Here is an 18,531-nt window from a genome sequence, read left to right on the forward strand (position 1 = left end):
TGCATTTCTGCACTGTGGTTTTTTTTGTAAAGAGATTTTTTTTTAAATTTTAATTAAAGGTATCACAATTATTCACAATTTACATCTGTCCCAGCAACCTCATTCTAGTGAATGTTTTTTGTTAATAAAGAATGAGGCTCTTTGCCTCTTTTTAAAATGTTATCTTTGTATACATGCTGTAGAAGTGTTGTATTTTTGTACTAGTATTTGTAGTATTGTATGAGTTGGGGTCTTCTGGAAGAGCTGTTTGTAAGAAGTTCTCATAAGTGTGGAGGAATCAGGTATGTTCTGCGTTAGTTCATGTTCATAGGCATCTTTTCTCAGATAAAGCCAGCCTACTTCCTGCCAAGGTGGCTTGTGTGCTTTTTTTTTTTTTTTTTCAAATGGAGTTTCAGTTTTGTTGCCAAGGCTGGAGTACAGTGGTCCAATCTCAGCTCACTGCAACCTCTGTCTCCTGGGTTCAAGCGATTCTCTTGCCTCAGCCTCCCGAGTAACTGGGGTTACAGGCATGTGCCGCCACGCCTGGCTAATTTTGTATGTTCAGTAAAGAAGGGTTTTCTCCATGTTGATCAGGCTGGTCTCAAACTTCCAACCTCAGGTGATCCGACCACCTCGGCTTCCCAAATTGCTGGGATTAAAGGCAGGAGTCACTGCTCCAGGCCATATGCATAATGTTTCATGGCACCCCCTGCCTCTGAACCTGCTCTGAGCCCGATTCTCCCTCTGGGGATAGGAGTGCTATCACTTCCCCATTCATCTCATTTTTGAACCCTCTTTGCAGACACGGAATCCAGCTATTGTCCCTCAGAGTGTGTCCTGAACTATAGGAAGCATATTTGTATAGAAGAGTTACAGAGCTTTGTGTTACAGAACCCAGTTCTCCTCCACTTATTCCCAATGGTTTCAATCACTCAATGGTTTCAATTGGTAGTCCTTGCAAACATTTGATAGTATTCTAGTTCAACCAAAAATGTTTTGTAGGCTTTTTCTTTCCTTTCTCCATGTTGCTTTTTGAAGGTTTCTGAGAAGACAAAGGAAAAATGTTGAGTTTCTGGACACATGTTCCTAGCAGAATCTGTTTCTTACTGATTTTTAATAATCCCTTTTTATATTAAGAGTAACACTTTATGTTTTGTAAATATTTACCTGGGTTTTCTTTTTGCCTTTTAATTTTTTGCATGAATATTTAAGTTTCACATCATCAAACTTAATTTTCTCTATATCTCCTTTATTTATTTTTATGCTAAAATATCTTTCCCTACATTTAGATCTGTAAGTAGTAACGTATCTTCCATCTAGATTTTTCTTATAAATTTATTATTTACATTTAACTTTTTAATTGACCCTAAATGTATGTTTAAATATTGTGTGAGGCAGAATTCTACATTCTTTTCCCCCAAAATAGGTAAATTTCTAATACATTTCTTCAAATTATTTATCTTTTCTCCATTAAATCAAAATGCTACTTTTAATTATATAAATTATTTATACTATTTAATTTCTATATTTAAATTCTATTATACTACTATATCTATTTCATCTTACAATAGTAACAGCATCTTTATTATTGCAATTTTATAATGTGCTTAGTGCAACATTACCATATCACTTTTTTTTTTCAAATTAATTATCTTTTTATGTTTAGATTTCTTTGTGAAAAGTAATTCCCAGTTTGGAGATATTCATTCTCTGTCTAAAGATATACAGATATAGATAGATATAGATATCATCCCTTCTAATTAATTCATTATTCAACAAATAATAATTGCTTACAAGAAAATACAGATGTAAGAGAAAAAAATCAGATAACATTCAAAAATACTCACTTAGGTTTAGTCAAATGTATGGAAATTAAAAATAAAATCAAGATGGTGAATGGTTTCAAACTATTCTTCCTTTACTTTCTTCTCTTCATTGTTCTTCATTCAAATCACATAATTTTACTCCTCTTCCTATTAGTAATCATGACTTGGAGGGAAAAAGATGTTTTCTAAATTCTAAAGTAATATTATAGTTTTGAATTTCAGTATATTTTCCCAAACCAGTTCCTTAAGTTTTTCTTTTTCAAATAAATCTAGTGATTATTTAAATCTCTGAGAAAATAGGGGAAAAAATAACTTAAAGAAGATGTGATTAGATACTAAAGAAAGAGAGAACTCAAGGTATAACGCAGATCACAAAATGGTAGGTAATATTTTACACAACATACTGGATTGCTGCCAAAATAAATAACAACAATAATAATGATCATAAATCTATAGTGCTTACTAGTAGTATTATTTCATTGGCTATCAATGCTCACCATTGTGCAGAGTTCATTCAGCATTTCATTTAATTCCTCACAACCACCTAGGAGGTAGGTATCTTTATTATCTCAGTTCCATAAATCAGAAAAGTAGAGCTTAGAGAGGCCAAGAACTTGCTTAGGGTTAATCTGGCATGAAGGTAGAGGAGAAACGACTGAAGCCCCGATTCCAAATCCTCTTTACTTAACCTCTAAGCATGGTTGAGGGAATTGTCGGAGAAGTGGAGTTCTCAGGAAAAGCTTGCTCAGAAAAACTAGGTTCAATACGCAAACAGATGAGGAGGCTATAATTGAATTTTCTAGCTGTTCCTAGAAATTGACCTTAGGTCAGGCTGCAAAGGCATCACAGGTCACCCAGCCATCCCTGGAAATCTTTCTCTCTTTTCCATCGTCCGCCTACCAGATTCACTATAGAAAGCAGACCCACAATGGCCACTAAGTGTGCACGAGGCAGGAACACTCAGATGATGAGATTAGAAAACAGAAAGAGGAAGCAGGCAAATTAGACAAACTTTCAGTCATTCATTCAGCATTCAAGAAATAGGTATTAAGTGCTGACTCTGTTCCATACACTCTCAAAGACTTTGGGGTTTATCAACAACAACAAAAAAAACAAAGATCCCTGAACTCATGAAGCTTACATTCTAGAGAAAGGTGACAGATAAAAAAACAGTCAATGGCAAATTAGGTAGTATATGAGAAGGCATTAATTGCCATAAAGAAAAGAAATCAGAGAAATGAGAGAATGGGGCTCGGGTCAGAGAGGACCTAGCAAAGCATCTTACACTATGGAAGATCCTTCAAATGCTGAGGGTCTCCTAAGTGGCAGAAAACTTTGCTCCATTTTAACCTCTTTCTCTATGGCAACTGCTTCAGTCCTTATTGGCATAAAATTGTCATCATCATCAACATATTACTATTATTAGCGACTAGCATTTATTAAGAAATAATGACTTGTAAACCACTATCGTGCAAACCATTTTGTGAATATGATTTCATTTACTTAGCATTCACTTCATATTATATTTTCTGTTTATTTTGAATTGGTACTTTTGTAAAGGTTTGTTCTGCCCATGATAGGAGGTGAGAATAGATCCCATCCTCATTCTCTCTCTATTCCTCATGCGGCTCTGCACAACACTAGGCCTTCAATGCATAGACATCCAGAACATACATGCTGACGACTGAGAAACAAATGCAGATTCATAGAAAAACAGCATGAGCACCAAAAATATGCATGGAAAAATCAAATGGCAGGGGCTTGTGTGTACAACACCAGGAAAGCTGTGGGAAGAAGGGCAAGTAGAGCTCAGCAGGAAAACAAAAGCAGAAACATCAATGAGTTCTTTGCACTCCCACTTTCCTCCTGTTGCCATTTTCTCTTCTTTTCTTTCCTTCTCAGCCCCCCCACCCCCTTAGACATTTCACTTGCCAAGGATGCTGCTCAAACTGTTCCCGAGCAGTCTGTGTTCTCTCATAATTGATAAATGGAGGTGTTTTCCAATAACCTTATAAATCACAGCATGCAAATGGTTACAGTTGGGATAGGGAAGAGTAAATATGCTAGGTTATAGAAGCCATAAGAAGCTTCAAAATAAAGAATAACCCTTGCAAAATGACAAAGATAATTTCTTTTAGCATTATAGACTGCCTAGGTATTAGTCATGAAATTATACCAGAAAAACAAACAAACAAACAAAAAACAAACAAAAGAAAAGATCCCACTCAAAACCGATTATCTTATTTTAAGGGAACAAAAAGGCACGATGTATTTCAAAACAGTTTGTGATCATTAAATTACATAACCTGCTATGTTTTATCCGTAAATGGCTTGTTATGTTTCACTGTGTTTTATCCTGATTGCTGCCTCATGTCCTCTCAGAAGTAGGTGGAATATTGTCTTAGGTTAATTTTGTTGTTACGTAAGAAAAAAATGCCAAAGCCAAATAGGTCAGAATATAAAATTGCTTGGGTATTTATCATTCTGAGAAATAAAGAGTTAATGTTAACTTTATAAAATAAATGACTTCTATATCATTGAATTATTATTTTTGATTCAACACTTAACGTTCATAAGAGGGGCTCCTTTAATTTTGTGGGAAGCTTTGCTGAGTGCAAAATATTTCCAAGATTGTTTACAGCCACGAAGTGTGGGTTTTTGTATACAGCAGTCTATTGTTATGATTTAACCTAAAGAAAGCCAAATTAAAACTGATTTACTAAATAGGTTAAGGATAGCATACTCATTCACGATTTCAACCCTATTTCATGCTTAGACAGGCAGATCTTAATTATACACAAAAGAATACAAATGTTATTAGCATGATAATAATTATTTAGAAGATGTCCTCTTTAAAAAAAAAATTAAACCAGTATTGTCACTCGTGCAGCTACATTTTTCAACAGAATGACAGCTTTGCTAGTCATAGATATGTTCAAAGTACATATACAATATTCAAAGCTGTGCAGCAGACATGTTATCTGGATGAGCTCGGATACGCAGTGCCAGCGATGCACTGCACACTAATCATTATGTCCTACCCAGGGTACTACATGCAAATAAAATCCTTTGTGACATTTTGTCAACTATTTTGAGGATTGTATGCTCCTTATCGCACCTCCATCCCTGTGTCCTCATCAACAATCAGGCACCCAGAAATCAGTTTCACGGATAGCATGGACTCCAGCTAGTCACAGGCATAACACCATGCCAAATTAATGAAAAGAAAATTAAAGATTTACATATAAGTTGCTAACAGGCAGGGCATACATAAGACAAACTGAAGTTTACATTTACCGCCTTGCTGAGCCGTATACGACAGAGGCAGCCCTGGGAAATTTCAGCAACTTTACCCTGTATTTGGGCAGCAAGAGATGTAAACATTGCATATAGTATCCAGCATATGACATAATGGATAAATCAATTTAAAGGTGCTACATTTGGAAAACCTACACCATGGGTCAATACCTATTGTCAACGAGCCCATATATGATCAGATGGAGAAAACGTAGAAATGTTTCAGGACTAAAGAGTTGGCTACAGTACAAGCAATGCATTTTTGAACATTGATTTGCCAGAAGTGTATCTGTTGTCTGTTGCTCCAGGCTGGCATTTTTAATTATTTCTGGGACAAATGGATCAGTGATACACAGAAAATCTGTAGGGCTTCTTGTCAAATTAATAAAATAATAATGAAAGTAGTCATCTCAGACTGCAAACTGTCAAAATCCTTGAGAGGTCTATAGTAATCTACATGGTTAAACAAACTAAAATGCTCCTGCATGCTATTTTAAATCCTAAGTGCGGTGACATAAAATAGATTGTGTAGTGTCCATTGTATACAATGACACCTACTGTGACAAAACCCGACTATGTTTAATGACCTTTTTAAATCTTATACCTAGAGTCCATAAAAGCATTGTAATTCAGTTGTAAAACACACTTTAATAATCAAAATGCAGCTGTTAAAATAGCATTGCTCATAATTCTAACTTGAGGCAATTTTTTTGTTTTTAATGCAGAAGAGCAGACCACAGTTTAAAATTCCTATGAGGTCACTATTGGCCATTACAGTGTTTTTTTGCAACTTAATAATAGATGTTTTAAAGTTTAAGTGCAGCCTCAGGCACTCATAAGCATTTATTACAAATCGCTGGTTGCCTCCCTTATGCAGAGAGGAATAACATTTACATACAGTAGCACGGATTAATAAGATAAAAAATTTGAAAAAGCCGTCAGTCAGGGAGCGAAACTGGTGCTAATAAAGCCCACTATATTCTTCGGAAATATCAAGCCGTCTGTTCCAATATTTTGCCATTCCCCATGAGGTATACAAATCCAAATCAGATAAGTCTCAAGCAATGCCAAAGACATGCTGCTCTGCTCTCCAGTGGCACCCGGCTGAATCTTTTATTTATCTTCAGAGCAATTGTACATTCTAGTATACTAAAGACTGAAATAAACTGAACATTACTCATCAGAAAGTTTCATAAAACGGGGCCCTCTCCTTCCTTGTTTGCTAAACCATGATTAGTGAGAAAAATGCACTGCAAAGTATGTATCATGGTAAGGAAATATAATAGTAGGCATGGGACCTCTGTAAGCAAGGGCTAGTTAAATAGAACCACATCTTGCTAGAGTTTAAAATGATGCCCACGTGAAATCAGACTTAAAGGAGAGAAAATTGCTTTAGGAAAAGGAGTCCACGAACCTTTCCTGTCCTCCGTTATGGAGTGGCTCAAACCCAAAGGTGCAAGGGAAAGCAAAAGCAAAATAGCACACATAATTTCACACGATGATTAAACTGAAAAGATCCTTGTTATAACAAATCACTGTGTCACTCTCCCAAACTGCAGCATAACAAAACTGCACATAAAATCATTTCTGCCCCTCGGAACATTGCTAATTAAAAAGTACAGCCGTTAGTGTTCTGATTGGGGATGAGGCTGCCCGTTATTTCTAGCCCAAGTGAACATTGATAAAAGAAATTTATTTATTTATACATAATTATTATTGTTACCCTACTGAACAGTGCTGGGGATTTAGAGAAATGAGACGCCACGGTTCTAATTTTTCTTCAAGAAGTCTGCCATATTAACTCCATTGAATAATTACTGAAAAGTAATACACTCGTGTAATATTACCTTATGCAAAATTGCATTAATCAAAAAGTGAGCCCGCTGCAATCAAGTAATTTGAGGGTGGGGGAAGGCATACATGCATAGCACATTCTCCTCAGGACTTATTTTCCTTACAACACAGTATTACCTAATAGTTTTGTAGCAATGATCCCAGGAAAAAAGGGAAGCAAATCAGAGGTTGAAAAAAATATATAGCCTTACTCTTACATAGAGAGGGCCACATAAATGGCAAAGGAATGACCAGCTACTATCTTGACAACCTCCTCCGCTGCTCTGACTCTGTACACAATAAAATAAATCCTGCTTGACCTCTCCAAGGAGCCAGACCATTGTTCCCCACATGAAGAAGTAAATGCAGCCACTTAATTACACCCAAGCAGCTTTATAGAACAGGGGGCTTATGATACAAAATGAACACTTTCTTGTTGGGGTAGGCTTTCTTTGGAAATTAAGGAAAAGGGGAAAAAAAAAGCCGGTATACGTAGGGAAGATTATTCCAGGTGTGCATGAAACGTGGCAAATTAGTAAGGGTTCTTGTGCATACCTAATGTCTCATAAACACCGGAGTCCTAACAGCACTAAGGCAAGTGCAATCATTTTTATAGCCTTTTGTCTTGTAAGTTTGGCTGAGAGGCGTGGCAAGGTACCTCTCAGATTGGAATCTAGACCTGTGTGATCACAGGGAACAAAACAGGTTCCTTAGAGCTGTGCATTTCATATCTTGATTTTTAAAAGGCTGGGTGGCATGGTAGCAGGCTGGCAGGCTGGAATGCTGGTTATTTTGTTGTTGTTCGAGTTGTTGTTTTTGTTGGCTTCATCTTAGTGGCCTTGTCTGCAAAGTGTGCTTTCTTCCACCAGCCTCTCCCAGGCTAACTACGAATAGTGCCCATTTTGAGATTAGGAGATTAGGTTATTCATCACTTGAGATGCTCCCCACTGTGCTGCTACTATCCGAGCGCAGCCAAATCAAAACATCTCTGGAAGGCATTTCAGAATAATTGAATGCATCATAATTTCCCTATTAATACATATCTCATATTACAGATTATGCATGAAACGTTCACATTATCTGTTACTTTTTGTTAACGTCTTGCTCCTTGCCAGTAAATTTAATACACAGAGTGAATCAGCATGCTATGATGAAGGGATAGGTTACTGATAGTCATTTTTTTCAGGATTCAGTAGAAAATTAAAGTAAATCGATCATTTTATAGCCCCACTGGAATGGCTACAAGGGCATGTTGCTAAGCAAATGGTAATTTAAATGTACTGTGTAATTTTTCTACGCAATTTACTGAAGGCAGATTTTATTTCTCAGTTAATATCAGATGCTCTTTATCTCTTAGTGCATGATGTATCAGTGATAGACAAATTATTAATCCATGTTTTAATCAAATACTGTGGTTTGACAACTGGTCACGTAGGCACTATAGGAGTTAAATCCTGTACCCTGAAAGAATATGACTATCATTAATACCTGAAGAAAAGACAGCTGATTAATTCAATATTCTCTTGTATAAAAAGCATGCTTATACTAAATTCTCATCAAAAAGTAAAGTAAATCCTAATGATATTTAATTAAAATGTCCATATCTCATAACAAAAAGTTATATTCAGTATTTTGAAATCGATTACAGGTTTACATTTTATCACAGCTATCTGGCTATAAAAAACATCCTTTTTTAATACTTTAAGATTTTGGTAATACTTCAAATGTAATATGGGAGCATATAATTAAGTACTGAAAATATAATAAACATTTTAAGATAATTACATATTATCCATGGTGAAAACTTGTCCTCTCTGGCATAATCAAATAGTAAATAATTATTTTTGGCTTTCTTTAAAAAAAAGCACACAGGATATCAGGGTAGTTTTAATTTTATAATAAACAAAGGTTCTGTATTTTAAGGCAAATAAGATACATAAAAGAATGTCTGCTTGATGATACCCATCATTTTTATGAAATTAGAAAATTAAAAGAAGGAGGGCCCCATTTACCCTTCAGGTTGCTAACGTTGAGACATGATCCTCCTACTGCTGGTGTACAAAATGTATTATTGTCATTAATGAAAAAGTTAATGGGCCATTTTCTTATATATCAATTTACATTTTACAATTTGAGTATACAAATGATATGTACAGCAGAGAGCTGATTATTTTTGCTCAAGGAAATAGTTTTAATGTGTTTTTATGGACATCAAATGTTGTGAATAATGATGCATCCACAGAATGCAAATAGGATGACAGCTCTTGGGTTGTGATCAACAGTCCTTGGACAAAAGGTCTGCTGGGACAGTAATGTTCTGTGGAGGGCCTGAACAGTAAAAAATGGGAAACAAGGAGGACACTGGAATATTTGAAAGGTAGATCAGCAGATGGGATTTGGAGTATGTCACTCATACACAGGCATCAGATAATATTCCCAGTTTTAAAAGAAAAATGTATTTAATAGAGAATGTGTCTGTGTAACAGAGAACTGCAGACTGGAAGATATTGCTGATTCTGGTTGATAAAATCTATTTCTGAAATTAGATATAGCTCACCATATAAGAGATGAATTTTAATAACACATTTATACCACAGTCCCAAATCACCTTTGCTTTCCTAACTTCTATGTGTGAAGATCACTTTTCCTCACCACTTAAAGGCAGTCACTGTTGCAGTCAAATAGGAATGTCCCCAGGAATACTACACAGCAGAGTTCTTTTGAAGAAATGTGAATAATAATTTCTTGAAACAACACATAAATTGTCCCTTTACCACGAAGCATAGAACAATGTCAGATCCGCTGTGAGACCACAATTACAATCCCCGAAGAGCAGTCATTCCCTTTGTTTGGTCACTGGAATTTGTTGGCAGGTGCCATCTCCACATTATAGTCCTGCAGTCCATACCAGCACACCTGTACCTGCAAGGATATCTGAGCATTTTGGTTCTAGCTGAAGCAACACCCACCCACACCACTTTATGCTGCCAGATCATATCACCGTCCCAGAACTGACCCCACCAATTTCTACCTGGGACTGGAGGGTTACAAAACATGCCTGTAGGCACACACAAACACACACACACACACACACACACACACGCAGACACTTAGGCTAAGTAGACAGAAAGCGAAGACATCTGGATAAAAGTGAAAAGTTCAGTCAATCATTAATTTCCCCTTTTCATCTACATATTAGGGAAAGCGGGGCTCAGTATTCTCCCATCAATAAGAATTCTCATTTTAAAAACAACAACAAAAACTGTTAAACAAGAAAAAAATAGAAGTCAAGTTATCTGCATAATAAAAACTCTAGGTGATATAACATTTTAGGTATCTAAATAAGCGTTAATTTGAAAGAAATGCTTGTAACACCATATAATCTTTTTTAAGTTTCACAAAGATTTCTAGACCTGCTTTTTAAAAATCTACTTGAGAGAGAGAGACTACAAATAGAAGCAAGCATGACCTGAAAATAGCACCCATGATAAACTGCATTAGGAAAAATTAAATTAACGGGGGGCACATCCTATACTAGCTGCATGTTTTTAATATGTGGGGATGTCCCAAACCAGCAACAATGCTGCAAGACCGGAAAGGCATATTATCTTTTCAGTATATAATAAGACAGGGCCGAATGTAAAGAAATACCTATCCATACGTGAATATAAATAAGAAACCTAATGTAGATGGACAAATTGCTCTTCAGGATGAAGCACGGTGATGGAAGTGTTGCTCTGGGAATCCAGGATTATCGAATCTTTATTATTCTTTTTTTTAAAACAATGCAAGAATGAACAAATTGGCAAAGCTTTTGTTCCAAGATTACTTTCTTATATATTTCTTTCACCACTTCCTTCTCCACAACCCAAAAGCTCACCTTTAAGTATCGCCTTTTAGCCAATGATAAGCAAAGTTTCCTGGACTGCATTCACAACAACTGCCTGGAAAAGTGCACAGTGGAAACAACCACAACCACCATGAAAATGAATCTCACCTTTGAAACTTCCTTCCCCCAAACAAGTACAGTTATAAGTCACAGGAAATGGGGAACCCATATGCCTGTATTGAAATTTAGATAACTGTAATTATTTGAAATTTGAAATACTGAGCACAAAAATAATTAAATTTGGAAAGGCTCCTAGAAAATCATTTAAGCTCCCAACATTACTTCAAAGAGAGTGTCCTTCCCACCCACCTCTATCCAAAACAAAGTTACTTCTTTAACTTCTTTCTCTGGTCTGGAAATCAACATGCCTACATCCTCTTATATTTGAATTTATTTTCTCTGCCAAAACTCAGCATCAGTGCCTTTAGGCGCACATAGGAAATGAAGTGGGTTGAATCTGCTATCTTTAGCTATCCTTCTATGCATGACTAAAAGCTGAACAGAGTTAACTGACCTCATCTGTATATGAACTAATTGTATGACAAACCTGTTTTCTCCTTTATTTAAAAAAAAAAAAAAAACTATGTTTTCCGTGTGTGTGTATGTAAGCTTTTTAATCTTGAAATATATACATATGGATTTTAAAAATATACTTCACTGCAACAGGTCATTCAGTTAATGGAAGCTTATTATATATTATTTCTGGGACAGCTGAGTATAGTTTAGAATTTGTCAAGTTTATTTCCTCTACCTCATTATCGAAGAAATAAAAAATATCAATGAATCCTGAGCCTATTCTGTCAAAATTGGATGGATACTCTACATAATTTATATTGCAATAAAATTTATATTTATCTTTCCAGTCTAGATCTAAAAATCTTGATTTGATTTCCTCTGTAAAGAAAGCAGAAATGGTCACTTCTAATGGAACCAAATATGACTTGAAAGAAATCCAACATTCAAAAGTTTTTTTTAACTCAGCCAGAAAATGTCAAGATAATTAGTCCCAATCACATACAGGAGTCATCATTTTACAAAAGTATCAAATGCTCTTTTTTCCCACAAATGATATTCTAAAATTAACAGAAACAAATTTGTTTAAAGTCATCTATAATCTAAATCCCTACAAAATAACCTGTTTAATCCAAAATGCCCTCCAGTTGCTACATATAAACATACTCACATTTTACATCTTGTATGTAAACTTTTGTGGTAAAATTTTATATACATAGTATGTGCATTATACTCTTCCACTAAAACTATACATCAGGCATTCTTCTTGCTCATCATCACTGAATGGTCTTTTGAAAGTCTAGCTTTTTAATAAATGAGGAAGTTTTCAATCGGAAGCAGTACTGTCATTTTGTTTTTAAAGAGGAAGCTTTCATCCTCTGATACAAAATAAAGAATTCAAGGCCAAAAGGACCATTTTTGAAAGCTTAATATTCCTTGCATTTATGTTAGTACCTGTGATGGATCATGCTTCCCACTTAACAATGATCTGAGGGTCCTAGCTGGGAAGCCAAAACTTAATTTGTTCATACCCTCGAACCGTAAGACAACCAATCAAGATCACTGGAAAGCATAGAGGTTGCTGTTATAAGCCTGTCCATACTCGAGGTAGAGAGCTTCTCTCCAAGAAAGGCTTCTCCAACAAAAGAATTATTTGCAAATTCCAGACTCTTCTCTTTGGAGCTATTCTCCAGAATGCTGAAGCAGTACAACAGCCAGGACCATTTGTGGGTAGGTTTTGTAGCCAAATGAAAAATACATAGAAAACATCTCACAAAAATGGATCAAATCAATAAAGCAAATAAACTCTTCTCTTCAGCACTCAGCAGGTACAGACTTATTTTCCCACCATTCTAAAGTAAATCAGCAATCTATCTTGAAAAATAAAAAGAATATTTCACCACAAATTGACTGCATTTAATAAAATACAACTCTCCTGCCCAGACAGAGAAAATTTGAAATCAATAGTCAAATTCCCCATCTTCTCTAAGTGAGAGAAACGAAAACTTCACTGTTGCTCCATGAAATTATCCCATGGTTCTTCATGTTGCGGCAAGAACCCTGCCAATTCTTCGCTTTTCAGGTAAAGAGGAAAGACAATGTACAGGAAATAAATCAACAAATGACTGCCTCCTTTGGCAAACAGTTAAAAAAGAAAATAATAGTTTCCTTCTTAAGAATATATTCAGGACACCAGTACTTGAAATGTATTGTTAGAAAGTGTACTATCATTTTTTTTCAATTAACAGATTCCTCTCAAATGGATTTTTGTAACAATTTCTCTAAAAGTAGCATGATACAGGACTGAATTAGCTAAAGAAAAAAAATATTTTAAAGAAAGAACTTTAATATGGTGCTTCAACCACCATGGTGGAATACTTTCAAACTGGCACCAAGATGGACACTTGGGCAGACACAAACTGTGGGCGATGTTTGATGATTCCAGCCACCATGGTAATGCTTCTGCCAAGCAAGCTTGGGAAGAATGCTCCTGAAGGGCCACAGTTCTCTGGCCTCTGTTGCTGGAAATTTGCATGTGTAGAAAGGTCCCAGGGCAAAATTTGTGGCACTTCGGTGCCCCCTTGTGACCAATTTGGCACCAGCATGAACTACACCAGGTCTTGTAGAAAAAGTGAGAGCAGGAATTTCTTAAATCCCACAAGAATGCAGGGTGAGGCAGAGAATTACAATGTTCTATCTCTGTGTATGTGAAAAAGTCTGCTGCTGGTGCAATGAGAGATTTCTACACCGCTGCTTTCTCACAACACTTCGATGCCCTGCACCTGAACCCCATGGCTGGATTTCATGTGAAGATAAACCAGAATGAACAGTCTTGCATCCCTGGCTCTCAGACCCCCATCAACAAGGGGAATAATTTTAGATTGAAAAATGTTATGTTCTTATTATCAAGATTTAAGAAAATTGGAGATAGCATGTAAAGTCTTTTTGATAGAGTCTTTTGCTTGGCCTCAAATCTCTCTCAAATTTTGAGCCCTGCCAGATTATTTTATACATTTTTATGACACGATTTCATTTCCCCCATCATTTTTTTTTTCTACATGCAAAATGACTTTTTTGGAAAATTGTGTCACCAATGGATGCAAGAATGTAACTACATTTATCAGCTCTATTCCCTTTCACCTACACAACACCTCAAAGCATTAAAAACCAATTCTACATGTAATAAAGCTTGGAAATATTTCAGATTCAATGTTGGGTTAAGTACGAAGGACAGTTTCCCCCACAAATACAAATTTGCTTCTGATGTTTATCTCTGCAGATGGTTTGACTGCAGATCCAGAATTGGATTGCCGTTCTGTCTGCAAAAATTACCTGGGAACCATTTACTCCTTCTCAACACATTTATTCACACAGCTCCAAAGACATTCCAGTGTGGGGGTTACATGCTTTCTTTGAAGGAAACGACTGCTGGAGGTTTCAAACTTCACACTGTATCCAAGGGCTGAAGGATGAGGGAGCCAGTGATAAACCAGAGAAACGAAAGGCAGAGAAAGTAAAGCAGTGTGAGGAAAAGCACATGAATGAAAAAGAGAATGAGAACAAAGCGCTTGATCTTGCATTTCTAACAAGTTCTCAGATAATGTTGATACTGCTGGCTTAGTCAGTCCCCATATCTTGGTGAAAATGTCCTTTGTATCTCAAGTGGGAATAGAGTACAATTGTGACTCCTTTCTTGCTCTTGTTTAGGAAATCATTCGAAATATCTTTGGAAATTACAACACTGCACTTACGGTTTTCTTTATGCTTTTGGTAGCACAGCGGGTCTCTTGGATGATGGATGTTCTGCTGTTCATCCTCAAAGACAGGTAAAGTCTTGGTTCTACTATCACCACTGCTGCTCAATGAAACCCTCTTGTGAAGTCTCTGTGCATTTTCAGTAGGATGAAGGGGGAAACCCTTGGGTGGCTCTTCAGGATCATAAACTACTGTTGAATACTACTTTCATTGAATATTTACATTCAAAAAAAGGGCTATGAATTAAGGAAAAAGAAATGATTTTTGCTTCTGCTAGCTGAATCTCAGCCTCCACCATACTTTGCAACAAACAAATTGTTTAATTTCCGTCTTAACCGTCTGTCAATATTGCCTTTATTTGGCAAGGCGTTGGTGAGAATGACTTGTACTTCCAAGCCCCATGCTCCCTGATGCTAATGGTATTTACTTTTCAAAAATCCACTTTATGAAGGGTCATGAGTCTCTAGGGGAATGATAACTGCCACAGATAGGGATTGAATCTGTTACCTTGACCTCTCTCACAGTACTTTTTAACCTAGGGCTTTGTCTTGACAAAGTGCTGTGCCTGGAATACTCACAAAGTAAGGTCACAAATAATGTGTTGCTGCTACTAGTAAAGTACAAAAGTTTGTGAGAGATTTATATTCATATCCATACACTACATCCAGACATGAAAAGAGCTTCAATGTCATCTATGGAGTAAAAACACTGCAAATTGTATTCCTAGTTTTTGCTTTGGGAGATGTGTGAGAGAGATCTAGAGTTTCAGTTTGTTCCCCTGCTCACCCAGGGCCTAGGACTCAATGCTTGACCCCTTGCTCTAGCAGATGCTCTCAGGGACAGCCACCACGTAGAATATTTGCCAGAAGAGTTAAACCACCTCTTCCTATCCAATGTATCTTCAGCACAGAGTTGACTTGGGAACGAGACAGTGAGTCCCAATGACCTAGAGCCCAGAAGGAAAAGATAAGAAATGTTCTCAGTATCGAGGCTTCTCTATTCTAAGTTGGAGAACCTGACAAAGGTATCATCCACAGTCTGCTTAGAAATGTCTTCCCCCAGATAGTCTTATAACCTGGTCCTTTATTTCACTTAGGTGTGCTCAAAAGCTATCTCTTTAGAAAGGCCTTTTCTGATCACCCTGTCCAAAAGAGCAATCCTAACTCAGACATTCTTGATCCTATACACTGCTATATTGTTCTCTGTGGCACTTATTTCTATTGACATTATACTTATTGGCTATCTTTCCCAGTAGAAGGTAAACTCCATGATGGTTTTGTCCACAGTCGTATCTCCAATGCACAGAAGAGTGCCTGCACAGTAAGTGCTCAGTAAATATTTATGAAAGGGCCAACTGAATGAACTTTGGGTATATCCAAGTAAGTACAGATGCTTCTTGACTTACAGTGGGGTTACATCCCAGTAAACCCATCATAAGTTGAAAATGAATTTAACACACCGGATACAGTTTGGATGTTTGTCCTCTTCCAATTTCATATTGAAATGTGACTTCCAGTGTTGGAGGTGGGGCCTGGTAGGAGGTATTGGGGTCATCAGAGTGAATCTCTCATAACTGGCTTAGTGCCATCCCTTGGTGATGACTGAATTCTCACTAAGTTAGTTTACACAAGATCTAGTTGTTTGAAAGAGTGTAACACCTCTTCCCTTTCTCTTTTGCTCCTGCTCTTGCCACGTGATGGTCTGGCTTCTCCTTTACCTTCTGCCATGACTGTAAGCTTCCTGAGGCCATCATCAGAAGCAGATGCCAGCACCACACTTCTTGTACAGCCTGCAGAACCGTGAGCCAATTAAACCTTTTGTCTTCATAAATTACCCAGCTTCAGATTTTTATGACAATGCAAGAGTGAACTAATACAGTATGTAACCTACCAAACATCAATAGCCATGCTCAGAACATTTACATTAGCCCCCAGTTGGGCAAAAATCATCTAAAACAAAGCCTATTTTTATAATAAAGCATTGAATATCTCATGTAATTTATTGAATACTGTACCAAAAGTAAAAAACAGAATCATCATATGAGTATTCACCATTAATGAATACAGCTGAAGGCACAGTGGGTCTGAAGAATGAAGCACTGAACTAAAATTAATTGCTGGATGATGAGGATGCTACAGATAGTCATCTATTTCTCTTAGTTTGGGAAAAGATCAAAATTCAAAGTACAGTTTCTACTGAATGTGTATCACTTTTACACCATTGTAAAAATAATAAAAAAAAAAAAAACACAGTAGGTTGAACCGTTGTAAGTTAGGGACCATATGTATTTCCCATATGTAAACATGCCTTAAAAAAAAAAGGCTGAAGAACCTCTGCTCCAATCAACTATCTTCTGCTTCTCCAATTTGGGAATGACATGCCTGACAGTACCCACATCATAAAATAGTCAAAGTCTCCAGGTTAACACAGCACATGGCTCTCAAACTTTATTATACAACACAGTCACCTAGAGAGCTTGTTAAGAACCAGTGGAGCTTGATAGCTAAGCTCCACCCTTGGAGTTTCTGATTCCATAAGTGGATGTCTGAGAATCTGCATTTCCAGCAAGTTCCCAGATGATGTTGATACTGCTGGTTTAAGGACCACACTAAACATCACTTTTTTTCTCTAAAATGCTGCAGTCATGGCAGCAGGTGATGGTTGTTAAATACTTTAAGAAATTAAAACACAGACATATTATGGAGTACAATGTAAATTTCTCTGCATTTTTAAAAAGAAATGGTTTTCTTGCTGAGGGTTGATTTGGCGTGAACAAAGTAAGAGTTTAACTCTTCCATGTGACTAAGGGCACTTGAGTGCAACTGGTTGAAGAGAACTGATCCAAGCCATGTTAGACTCAAGACAGAAGTTTCATGAATGCCCCAAGTTCTTCAATGCAGTGAGTCTCTCAAGAGGTGATGCAGAAGGAAATATTGAGGCATGGTCTGTGGGTAGGTAGGGTGGGGGGCCCCTCCATTAGACTAACGACAATTTCAGAGTGACCACAGGAAGCACAGTTTAGCCTGGCAGTTAGTGGCGGGCAGCCAGGGGGTCAGGGTTGCCAGAACTCACCACACAGAGCAAGGCTGTAATGTCATGCTATCAGTTATCTGGGTCAGCCATCTGTGAGGCCTGTTGCTTTTCAATGGTGCTCTCGAGCCTTCAGTTTCATCTTTCTCTTTCACCCAGAAAAGAAAAGAATTGAAGGTAATTTAATGCCTTATAAAAAGGCACATCCTGTAATGTTCGCATCTTCCTTGCCACATGACTATTCTGTGAGATCCTTACCAAAAGTGACATGGGGTGAACCACCACTAGAATCCAAGGCAGAGAGTTGTCTTCTGGTTGCAGACTGTCAAGGAAATGAAATCCAACCTTTAACCATCATCGTTCTCGCTGAACCCATTGACCAAGTGTACTGTGTGTGATGGGCATACAGACTGGATAGAAAGCAGCAGTTTAGCAAAAGAAAAAAACAATTTCAGTGCTTTTGGTGTATGTCGCTTCCTTATCAAATGAATAAAGCTAATTCACTATTTACACATGAAATAAAATCTTGGTTCTATTTATTCATATAAATATTTCAAAGGCCAGAGATCTTTTTCTTTACCATTTAGGTCTTCTTAAGAGTCAATCCAGCAAATAATTCTCTAGGGCAGTTTGATACTTAAAATCATGTGACCTTTCCCTGGTGAGTCTCCCTGGGCTAGTTTTTCACAGCTGTGGTAACCTACACTCCACTTCCATTTCCCTAACAGATTCTCTGATCTCTTTCCCAAAATAAAAGCCAGACATGTCTCTCATGAAGAAAGACAACCACCTGTCCCTATCTTACACACTAAAAGTGCTCCTCAGTAAGATTTATTTGTGGTTTGTTTAGACTTGAACTTGTTGCCACACGCATGCAATTTTCTAACCAAAATCCCTGTAGTAGAAGCC

The 18,531-nt window shown here is 36.9% G+C and overlaps 1 long non-coding RNA gene across 1 annotated transcript in view; it reads right to left on the reverse strand.

Annotated features, from left to right (window-relative positions):
* LOC105552203 overlaps nt 1-18,531 on the reverse strand; it is a 273,860-nt gene that overhangs the window by 154,382 nt on the left and 100,947 nt on the right. The window lies entirely within an intron of this gene.

Source organism: Mandrillus leucophaeus, unplaced genomic scaffold (assembly GCF_000951045.1).
Source record: "Mandrillus leucophaeus isolate KB7577 unplaced genomic scaffold, Mleu.le_1.0 Scaffold547, whole genome shotgun sequence".
NCBI lineage: Eukaryota > Metazoa > Chordata > Mammalia > Primates > Cercopithecidae > Mandrillus > Mandrillus leucophaeus.